Below are 11,817 nucleotides of genomic sequence, written 5' to 3'. Positions count from 1 at the left end.
TTTTCTCAACTTTATAAATTCTTTTCTGGACTATAAAGATAATATCCCACTAGTCTGGAGTTTCTCTTTTAAGCCTTGATCTAAAGTCTTTTAATTTTCTCAACTTTTCTCTTTCTTCGGCTAATTCTTTACTAGTTCTGTTGCATATAGCAAGTAAATCTAATCTGGAAATGATTGAAATTATGAATAGTGAAATTAACTACTTACCTTCGAATATAGAGAATGAATTTTAACTATAATTGCTATCTAGACAACTAACTTTAAGATATGGGCCCACCTCGCTCTGTCATAAAATTTAGAAATAACAATACTGTTCACAATAATAGTAAAGGCTGGTGAAAGGGGGTAGTAATAGTATAATATTAAGTGAATTAATTTGAGAAGTTGGGAGAAAAAGGAAAAAGTTTTGTGTGAAAGGGAATAAAAATAAGTTGATAGAGTGTATGGAATGTATTTTAGAGCAACTCTAACAAATTTCCTATATTTTAATATTTTTCTCTACTTTAGGGAAAAATAAGTCTCTTTTACTCTAACAGATTCCCTATAACTATCCTTATTTTAGGGAAAGTGAGGAAAGAGAAAACCAAATTCCTTATATTTACAGCAAACTCTAAAATTTTAAGGAAGAATATGGAGATTTTAGAGATTGTTGTAAAACAGGGAATCTGTTGGAGTTGGAAAAGAAAAAAAAAACTAAAATTTTAACTTTTGCTTCCCTATAATACAGAAATTATAATAAAGCTGTTGAAGTTACCCTAAAATAATAAATGAATAAGTGGTCATTATCCCAAAAAAAAAAAATCGAAGCTACTCCTATGCCTCTATAAGCTTATCAAATCACACCCTCAATATGGTCCCTCTATTGACCAAAAACATATGGTCCCTGCACCTCAAAGAAAAAACTACAAGACAATGAGATGAAAGTTCCACGCACGATCAGGACTCGAGAATCGAGATTACTTAAACGAACAAAAAGGGAAAAATGTTGACTGCACGAATCCAATGTTGGTTGATATTCGCCAAAAAAAAAAAAACAGCAAAAGCAGCAATAAAGAGATCGATCAGTAAATGATTAGTGCATGCCAAATCGTACTTACAATATATTTAGGACTCTAGGTACGTACAACTAGCTCTGGCTAGCTACACAGTTCATCACTATTTGAAGGAATGAATTATTGAAGAAATTAACGAAGGACGTTCCAGTAATTAAGTTCCGAGTTGTATTAATTCTACCATTTATTTGTCGGACTATGATTGTAAGTTTTTAGTTTTTACAATTGGTCTGACGTACGTCTCTTTACAATTTCATCAATTTTAAGTGGAAGATTTCTGATGCCTTCAAGCATGCATATATAGCGATCATTCATTTTCAGTCTGGTATCAAATAAACGAGCTAGCTTAATTACATATAGAGGTTTCGACTTTAGAGTGTGCAAGAAGTTTGAAGAAAAAGAACCTACCAATAAGGGTTGTTTTCAGCCACTCTATTAACTACTTAGGGTTTTAAGCGTACGTAACCCTAATTCTAAACCTTAAGTAACCCTAAATTTTGATCATTGGCGGCCAAACCCTATAACACGACTGTCAAATGATAAGGAACTATACTTTTGTTGGTTACATTGTCAGTATGACTGTCAATTCCGACACAACCCAATAACACGACTCGGAACCTGAAATAAATAAAATGGGTTGAACCCACACAATTAAAAAACAGGTCATTTGCATGTCAACCCGTGCAACTTGTTTATTAAAAAAAAATCGAGTTCAGTTGTATGAAATTTATACAAAACCCATTAAAAATAAGTATTGAAGTGGTGAAGTAATTATATTTAAGATTTCATGCATTTTTTTTTTTTACTTAAATGTCTTAAATGGGTCACGTCTATATGGTCTAAATGAGTCACCGAATTCAACCTGAAAAGACTTGTTTATTAAACGGGTTAGATGGGTCATCACGGGTAATCCGTTTAATAAATAGGTTGAGTTTGAGTTTTACTTTTGACAAGATCATTAAATGGGTTGGGTCTATATTTGTCTACTGTGTCACATTTAATATCTTGACACAACAAGACACGAACCCAATATGGCCCGACTCATTGATAGCCCTAATTGTCAGTTATCATACATGTTAAGATTGAAATATTGATGTATTGTTCTAATCCTTATGATAGGATTGATTTAATGATACTTACACCTCAATTAGCAAAGTGAAGCAGAGAAGCATTACTCTTGAAATAAGCTGTAATTTATTTCTGTTTTAAACACCAATACATGTAGCATAACTCAGTCATTTACAATTAACATTTCCTACTAAGTGCTACCATGCACAAGTGCACAACCCAGTTTATTTTAGCCAAATTATATATTGTGAGTGGCGGAACCAAGATTTTAGGATCGGGGGTACAAATTATTATTTTTTGTTAGACAATAAACTTGTTTTTCTCTCCAAAGAGAGAACACAAATTGTGGTATATGAAAAAACAAAAGATAAATTTTATAATGTTCGTTAAGCAATATATAAAGGGAAAAAAATTTCTAATACAACTAACATAATGAAACACAAAAGAAAAGAAGTGATAGATAATTCCTTATTAATTTTTGAAAAAAAAATGCCTTTTCTGTTCCATTAATGAATTTGAGCAAGAAATAAGCCACAATTAAGGCAAATAATGAAGCTTAGTTAGATTGCTTAGAAAACTAAGGGGGGTCTGGACCCTACAAACCCTGACTTTAAGTCTGCCCCTGTATATTGTGATAAATCCACACATACATACATATTATCTCTGTAGCTAATTATGTACTTATATGTAAGGATTGTTTTCAACTATTCTACTTAGGTTTTAAGCTATAATCCTAAACTCTAAACCCTAGGTAACCCAATATTCTCACCATTGGCCGCTGAACCTAATAAGGGAGTAAGGGACTAGCAGGTTATGCTTTTGTTGGTTATATCGTCAGTTGTCATACAAGTTAAGATACAATGATTGATGTATTGATGTATTGTTCTAATCCTTATGTTGGGACTGATTTAATGATTCTTACAATAGCATAGTGAAGCAGGGAAATAATAGCTTGTCACAGCTCAATCCCATATTATTCATTTTGGGCCCTGCACTCATAATTTTGTTCATTGGCTCCTACCCAAAACACGTCTTACTATCGGAAGGTGAGTCTACACATATAAAGCATATCACCTCCTCTCTCCCAGGCGATGTGGGATCTCACAATCCATCCCCCTTAAGGGTCCGATGCCCTCATCGGCACACTTCCGGCCATGGTGTGGCTTTGATTAGTTTGATACCTTTCTGTCGCAATCTAGTCCATATAGCAAGATATTATCTGTTTTGGACCCCGCTCTCATGGTTTTATTCTTAGGCTTCCACCCAAAACACGTCTTGCTAAAGGGAGGTGAGTATACACATGCATATAAAGCAAATTATCTCCTCTTCCCCGGGCGATGTGGGATCTCGATTACAATCTTAAAACCTACATATCATTTCTTCTTCTTCAAAATTGAGCTGTAATTTACTTTTATTATTAAAATCGTCCCAATATTTGCATGTTGCATAACTCAGCCATTTACAATTAACCCTTCCTACTAAGTACGTACGACAACTTATCTTCCCTATTCACACACCCTCCCTACTAGTCTATTATTTTAATTCAATTGGTTTTTTTTACTGACTACCCTCTCTTGCGATTATATGTCTTTTTTTTTTTCTTTCCTATTTGGCAAATCAATCTTCCCCACCCTTTTTTCTCATCATCATTCCATCTCTCATCCTCAACGTGGGCTAGGACCCAAACTCCATCATATACCTCAAGCTCACTTCCATTTGCTTCATACACACCCCCATCTCTGCACCTCATCAATCAAGCTCTTTAAGAAAGACTCGCACGCCTTCTTAACCGCCATGGCTAACGGGCCCTACCAAAATGAAGGAATAGATCACCCACATGCAAACCTTCTCACTCTATAAAACAATGCGACACTGATGATATAGAAATCAAGATTGTGAATTTAAAGGATGACAATGATGAATTGAGGGACCATGGGATTTCAAACCTTTGGGTTAGATTTTAACCAAAGGAGGATCCTTCACTGAGTCACCACCCAATTCAAATTTTCAAACTTTGTTTATGTGGCTTTGTGTGCTTCTCTCTATTGGTTTTGGTTTTGGTGTTTCGATTTTTCTTATATGGGTAGTAAGGTTTTGAGGTGGGCTAGAGGTGTGATACACTGCGGAGAGGTGCTATCCCCACTTAGAAACTCTGCAGGTTGCATTGGATGATTGACTTGCCGAATAGAAAAATGAAAAAAGAAAAAGAAACATTTTTGCAAGGGAGGGTAGTTCCGTAGTTAGGGTGATTTTGGAAAAAAAAATTTTGAATTAAAATAATAGAAAAATAAAGGGGGTATGTGAATAAAGAAAATAGTGTATCAATAACACCATCCATTAAAATATATTTTCACTTAGTAAAAATCATGCATTTTTTGGTAAATTGATCTGGAGTTACAAGTCTTTATTCTGTAAGTGATCAGAATGTCTGGAGTTCAATTTACAGATGAAAAATTGTCTAATTAATGATGGACAAACTTTTAAGATTCAATTAGCATAAGATGTAGCTAACCTGGAAGGAGTGGCCGGAGGTTCTCCAACATGAACTATATACAGTTGCAAGTGTCATCAATCTTCCCCACCACATTGAATTGGAAGGGACCAACACCTAATTGTCATATCATTTTCATTGCAGACATTATATATATGGGAGTGGGACTCCTCGTCCCGGTTTCACATTGTGATGTAAACCAAAGTTTTTTCAAACCTACTGAGCGTGATGTGAATCGGATGCAAAGAGTTGAAGATATGAGACATTCAAGCATGCAGTTGTCATAGCCAGTTATGATCGACGATGAACGGTCGTCAGTCATATTATCTGCATCGATCAGAAGTAAAACGCGAGAGCCATCGCCTTTGTCAATTATGATGTAACAAGATGAAAGCAAGTGAGCTTTCAAGGAGGACATTCTTTTAAGCAAGGATCTCATCCTCACTCCGTGCATCTGTGTGTATTTAAAATGTATATGAGCGTTCAAGGAGGACATTCTTTTAAGCAAGGACGTCCTTACTAAGGGGTTAAGCTAATGACTGTTTCATTAATAAAAGGGGTTAAGCTAAGAGGTCATACCAACTCGACACTTTTAATAAAAGGGTTACATAAACTTTATGTTGCTTGGTCGACAAGCAAATGACGTTTTTTAATTATGTGAGTTCCCGTCATGCAAATTTCAAGTCATGTTATTATTGGATTGTGTCTGAATGACAACCCTTAATTATGTGGCAATAGATGTGGAATAGCCACACCATTTAAAGAAATTTTTTATTGTAAATAATTTTACCACATAAGACAAACTCTTTTCTTTTTTTTCTGATCGAAATCACACGTTATTCTCGAAGGTTTCGTAGGCTCAGAGACTATCTATGCGGGGAGGGTCATGTCAAAATGCTTCTTCCCCTCTCCCCTATTCACACACTCTCCCTACTAGTCTATTGTTTTAATTCAATTGGGTTTTCTTACTGACTACCCTCCCTTGCAATTATGTGTATTTTTTTTCTTTCCTATTTGTCAAATCAATCTTCCCCACCCTTTTTTCTCAACATCATTCTATCTCTCATCGTCAACGTGGGCTAGGACCCAAACTCCATCATATACCTCAAGCTCACTTCCATCTACTTCATACACACCCCCATCTCTGCACCTCATCAATCAAGTTCTTTAAGAAAGACTCGCACGCCTTCTTAACCGCCAAGGCTAACGGGCCCTACCAAAATGAAGGAATCGATCAACCACATGCAAACCTTCTCACACTATAAAACAATGCGACACTGATGATATAGAAATCAAGATTGTGAATTTAAAGGATGACAACGATGAATTGAGGGACCTTGGGATTTCAGACCTTAGGGTTAGATTTTAACCAAAGGAGGATCCTTCACTGAGTCACCACCCAATTCAAATTTTCAAACTTTGTTTATGTGGCTTTGTGTGCTTCTCTCTATTGGTTTTGGTGTTTCGATTTTTCTTATATGGGTAGTAAGGTTTTGAGGTGGGCTAGAGGTGTGACACACTGCGGAGAGGTGCTATCCTCAATTGGAAACTGTGCAGGTTGCGTCGGATGATTGACTTGCCGAATAGAAAAATGAAAAAAGAAAAAGAAACATTTTTGCAAGGGAGGGTAGTTCCGTAGTTAGGGTAATTTTGGGAAGAAAAAAAATTTTGAATTAAAGTAATAGAAAAATAAATGGGGTATGTGAAAAAGAAAATAGTGTATCAATAACACCATCCATTAAAATATATTTTCGCTTAATAAAAATCATGCATTTTTTGGTAAATTGATCTGGAGTTACAAGTCCTTATTTTGTAAGTGATCGGAATGTCTGGAGTTCAATTTACAGATGAAAAGTTGTCTAATTAATGACGGACAAACTTTTAAGGTTCAATTAGCATAAGATGCAGCTAACCTGGAAGGAGTAGCCGGTGGTTCTCCAACATGAACTATATACAGTTGCAAGTGTCATCAATCTTCCCCACTACATTGAATTGGAAGGGACCAACACCTAGTTGTCATATCATTTTCATTGCAGACATTATATCCATGGGAGTGGGACTCCTCGTCCCGGTTTCACATGCATTGTGATGTAAACCAAAGTTTTTTCAACCCCACTGAGCGTGATGTGCATCGGACGCAAAGAGTTGAAGATATGAGACATTCAAGCATGCAGTTGTCATAGCCAGTTATGATCGATCGATTTGTACTGTCATCACTCGTCAGTCATATATATCTGCATTGATCAGAAGTAAAACGTGAGAGCCATCGCCATTAATTGTCAATTATGATGTGACAAGACGGAGCTCGGCCACACGGCCATACCAAAAGTGATGGACGGCGTTAGTGAAAAAGAAAGTCCATACACCTTCGAATTCGATCTGGACCCTCTCTCTCCAAGAACAACAGTCAGTCATTCGCCTTCGGACCTTCTCTACCACTCCTGCTTCGTACTCCAGAATCCTCAAGCGCTCTCCCATTCGTGGCAGCTCGGTCCTCCTCTCCCTCTCGCTAACCCCGACAACGCCAATATCATAGAAAGGTTCCAATTTCCTGGCGTTAATTTTGTATTCAAATTTGCAGTTGGATCCGGACGCCGATTGAAGGATTCGTCTTGTTGGTAACGGCCAGTTCGTCGGTGAAGGTACCGATCAATGATGCAAAAGTTTTTATGTATTGGTTGAATGAAAGTTTTCAAGGCTTTTGACTTCTTTTCAATTGCAATTGAACAATGAGGGAATTGATTACAGAAACTAACTGCTCTTCTTTACATATTAAAATAGCTCTCCTGTGTTTTTTTTTGTTGGGAGAGTGTTTTGTTAGTTGTAGCTAGCTATTTAATTATGTTTTATAATACATGGTAGTTTTTTTATTGAGTGGTGGTATCACCACCAAAGTATTGGTGGTGAGTTCAGACCAAAAAAAAAAAAGTATTGGTGGTGAGTAAATTTGAATCTTTCCAAGTCAGAGAGATGGGTGTCGAGTAAAGGAAAGTTGCGACCAAAGAAGTGGAGGTTAGAGGTGGGAATAGAAGCGAAAGGAATCTGATGGTGGAAGCGCGCTTAGCTAAAAGGAATTGGGATGACTTAAATGCTTAATGAATACTAGTCTGCAATCACATGCATAGCATGTGTATGAAAAAAAATTTGTTGTTAAAAAGAAAAAAGTAAAATGGATAATTGTTGCAAAAGAAATAGATTCAATGGTAGTTATTGTAGAGAGAAAATAGTGGCAGAGAAAAGTGGGGGTTGTGGAATCATTTTTTTAACAAAAATCTATTTTATAATTGTCTTATTTATCCTTGTGATTTGATTTATTCTCAACGGTTTTTAATATTTCAGGGTTAAATTTGTTAAAATTTTCAGTTTTGACTAACAAAACCTCTTCTGTTAATAATAGTATAGATATCTGGCTGGGGAAACAATATGGTGGGAATCTCAAGTCTACTTTAAATTTTGGGAGGGCTTTTTCAATTTTGGCCGCCATTTTTTTGTGATTGGAGGCGGGTAAGCTTCCCTCCCCAGGAAATTTGTAAATGAATACGTGTCATGAAAACCCTTCTGTTTACAATATCCCTATTTAATAATATATATTATTCATGAAAATAGGTTTTTTTTTTTTTTTTTGAGGAACACCACAATAGGCTTTCTCATATCAAATGTAAAAATGAAAAATAAAAAAAGTATACAGCATATATTTTAGGGATTTAGCCAGGTTGTTTTCTGAGTTAGTAGGTTTTATCGGTGCATGAACCCTATACGTTTTATAATAAAATCAAAATACCTATTAATATGCTATAAATAGACAGGTGATGTCAAATTTATAATTTTGATTATTTGGATCGCACAAGATCTTTATATGTCTATTAATGTGGTCTAACTTGTTTATTAGTTGTATTAAATAGTATACCTTTCATGAGAAACAATGTAGAGGAAATATACTTTATTAAAATCGACCATTGAATGTTGTCATGATAAGAATATATGATTATGGTCAAAATTTCAGCTATTTTTGAAGTTGTTTGGGTCTCGATCTACTATGTCAACTCTAAACCCCTAAATAACACATAAAACTAATATGCTCATAACCGCTCATTCGCAACTTATTTTTTCGATCTTTCAGCTCTCACACTCTCGTGGGTATGAGATATATCAGCTAATGTAAAAATTTCAGAAAGTTTATCTCCTCGTGGTTCAGCTCCCCTTAGGGAAGTAGAAGCGTATAAAGGGTTGATCGCTTTATTTAATGTCGAAATGACGGCGAATCGGGTTAATTTTTTTACAAAATACCTATTAGTATGCTATAAATAGATGGGTAATGTCAAATTTATCGATCTCCAATTTCGATTATTTGGATCGCACAAAATCATTATATGTCTACTGATGTGGTCTAACTTGTTTATTAGTTGTATCAAATAGTATACATTCCATGAGGAACAATGTAGAGGAAATATGCTTCATTAAAATCGAACCGTTGGATGTTATCATGATAAGAATATATGATTATGGTCAAAATTTCAGCTATTTTTGAAGTTGTTTGGGTCTCGATCTACTAGATCAACTCTAAACCCCTAAATAATACATAAAACTAATATGCTCATAACCGCTTATTCGCAACTTATTTTTTCGATCTGTCAGCTCTCATACTCTCGTAGGTATGAGCTATGTCAGCTAATATAAAAATTTTGGGAAGTTTATTTCCTCATGGTTCAGCTCCCCTTAGGGAGGTAGAAGCATATAAAGGGTTAACAGCTTTATTTAATGTCGAAATGACGGCGAATCGAGTTAAATTTTTACAAAATACCTATTACTATGCTATAAATAGATGGGTAATGTAAAATTTATCGATTTCCAATTTCGATTATTTGGATCGCACAAAATCCTTATATGTCTACTAATGTAGTATAACTTGTTTATTAGTTGTCAAATAGTATACCTTCCATGAGGAACAGTGTAGAGGAAATATACTTTATCAAAATCGACTGTTGGATGTTATCATGATAAGAATATATTTAATTTATTTTCGCAGTTGTTTGGGTCTCGATTTACTAGGTCAACCCTAAATACCAGATGAAACTAATATGTACATTCTCAACTTATTTTTTTCGATATGTCAGCTCTCACTATAAAATTTCACTAGTTGCATTACATACACTTATTTTAGTGTGCCGAATGGGTCGTCTGAATGCTAATATGACTCATGTCGATTAACATTGAATGTACGTGGTACGCTAGTTACCTTGTTATCTGGTGAGCTAGGAGTAATTTAAATTATTATTTTTTTTTTATCAAAAAGGTTAAATTAATATTAATTACTCAATTAAGTAATTTTACTTCTAGTTTTGGTGAATAATTTCTAAAATTGAAGTTTTGTATTGTTGGAAATAAAATTGTTTTGATTTAAAAGGTGGGACCTTAAAAGGTAGGCAGATAAAAGAGTTTTGAGATAAACACCAAATGAATAAAAATGAGACCAAAAAACAACAACAGTTACAAAACATTTTAGATGAAATCAAAACAGACATCTTAGATGAAACCAGAACAAAAATTTCAACTATTTTCGTCGTCGTTTGAGTCTCGATTTACTAAGTCAACCCTAAACCTTAAGTACCAGACAAAACTAATATACTCATAACCGCTCATTTACGGCTTCTTTTTTCGATCTATCACCTCTCACACTCTCATGATTATGAGCTAGATCAACTAACGTAAAAAATTTGGGAAGTTTATCTTCTCATGGTTCAGCTCCTCTTAAGGAAGTATAAGCATATAAAAAGTAAACCGTTTTGTTTGATACTAAAATGACGATTCGATTAATTTGGTCATCATGAACAAATTTTTTTTTAAAAATAATGATGTGGTGGATGAACATATCAATTTATTAGTTTGACCGTTGGATGATATTATATGGAAGTGAAGTACCTACCTACACTAAAAATATTAGTCATTGTCATCGTTGTTCTGATCTTGATCAATATTGTCGAACACAATAATCAATGTCAATAACTCTGTCACCATTCTTGTTGTTAACGCATTGTTTGGTCCACACTCTCGTATGCTTAAACCATATCAACGATTTAAAACAAATTTGAGAGAATGACTTTAATTATCAAATCATTAAATTAAATGTTAATGAGTTAAAATATTTACAATTGCAGCAAATGTTAAACATTTACTTTTAGAATTTTAATTAAGTAAAAGATGGAGTTCGGATTAATAAAATTTAACTTTAGTTGTTATTTACTTAATTAATACTGATATTCAATCCATCAACTTAAAAATATTTTCTTATAAGAGCTTTATACACCTAAGTTGGGCCAGAGCAGTGATCAGCTCTACACCCGGCCCAAATAGAGGCCCAAACCAGTTCCAACAAAAATCTGAATCCAATCACTCAGCATGGACTGGAAGTCTCTGCTGCAAACATGGTTGTTTCTTGGACTCTGTTCATCTGCTAAACCAAGCAAAAACAAACAGAGAAATAAATTATTGGATTAACCAAATAAGTAATAACTACAGCTAGATCAGATTCCATACAGGAAGGAAGGGATTCATGGTTTTAATTCAAGATGACAAAACTTCAAATCACAAAGCACTAGTGCCAAAAGGTTCAATATTTCTTAATAAAATCATGAAAATCGTAAGAGACAAAAGAACAAAGGCACCATTTGATCAAAAGGGGTTTGTTTATTAGAAAATCAACCTATTTTTTGGTTGGGCAGATGGACATCAAGGCACCCAAAGAATCTGAGCTGCCAAGCCTCTTCATGATGACTCCTACTGAAACTGGTTTGAAATTTGTACGCAGCCGATCCTCTCACTCGATTAGAAAAAGGGCGGTTGATCTAGACAGACTCGGGTCTGGTGCATATCTCTCTCTCTCTCTCTATCTCCATCTTCTTCTTCCTCTCCGATCTTCGTTTTCCCACACTGGATAGCAACCCACGCAACGGTTTAGCTATTTGTTTTTTACCATACAAATTTTTTTACATATAGAGAACACAGACGTTGACTGTCAGACTAAGAGTTAGTTTGAATCGATGGGCCAGATGACTTGACTGCTGACCCCACACATTGGACGTCTTAGATTATACCACGTGTCTATCAGACACTTTGTGTACTTCAACCACCGTGTATTGAAGAATTTTCGGTAACAAGATGAAAACAAGTTAAGAGGTCAGAGCTTTCAAGGAGGACATTCTTTTATTC

At 35.0% G+C, this 11,817-nt stretch overlaps 1 long non-coding RNA gene across 1 annotated transcript; it reads right to left on the bottom strand.

The window, feature by feature from the left end:
• Positions 1–10,821: 10,821 nt before the first annotated feature.
• LOC112182500 lies at positions 10,822–11,555 on the bottom strand. Its single transcript, XR_002929466.2, has 2 exons — positions 11,312–11,555; positions 10,822–11,059 (listed from the first exon to the last, which is right to left on the bottom strand). It is a non-coding gene; the product is annotated as an uncharacterized LOC112182500 (long non-coding RNA).
• Positions 11,556–11,817: the final 262 nt, after the last annotated feature.

This window comes from Rosa chinensis, chromosome 1, assembly GCF_002994745.2.
Source record: "Rosa chinensis cultivar Old Blush chromosome 1, RchiOBHm-V2, whole genome shotgun sequence".
Taxonomy (NCBI): Eukaryota; Viridiplantae; Streptophyta; class Magnoliopsida; order Rosales; family Rosaceae; genus Rosa; species Rosa chinensis.
Note: the sequence above shows the minus strand (reverse complement) of the source record. Positions and strands in the feature narration are given on the sequence as shown.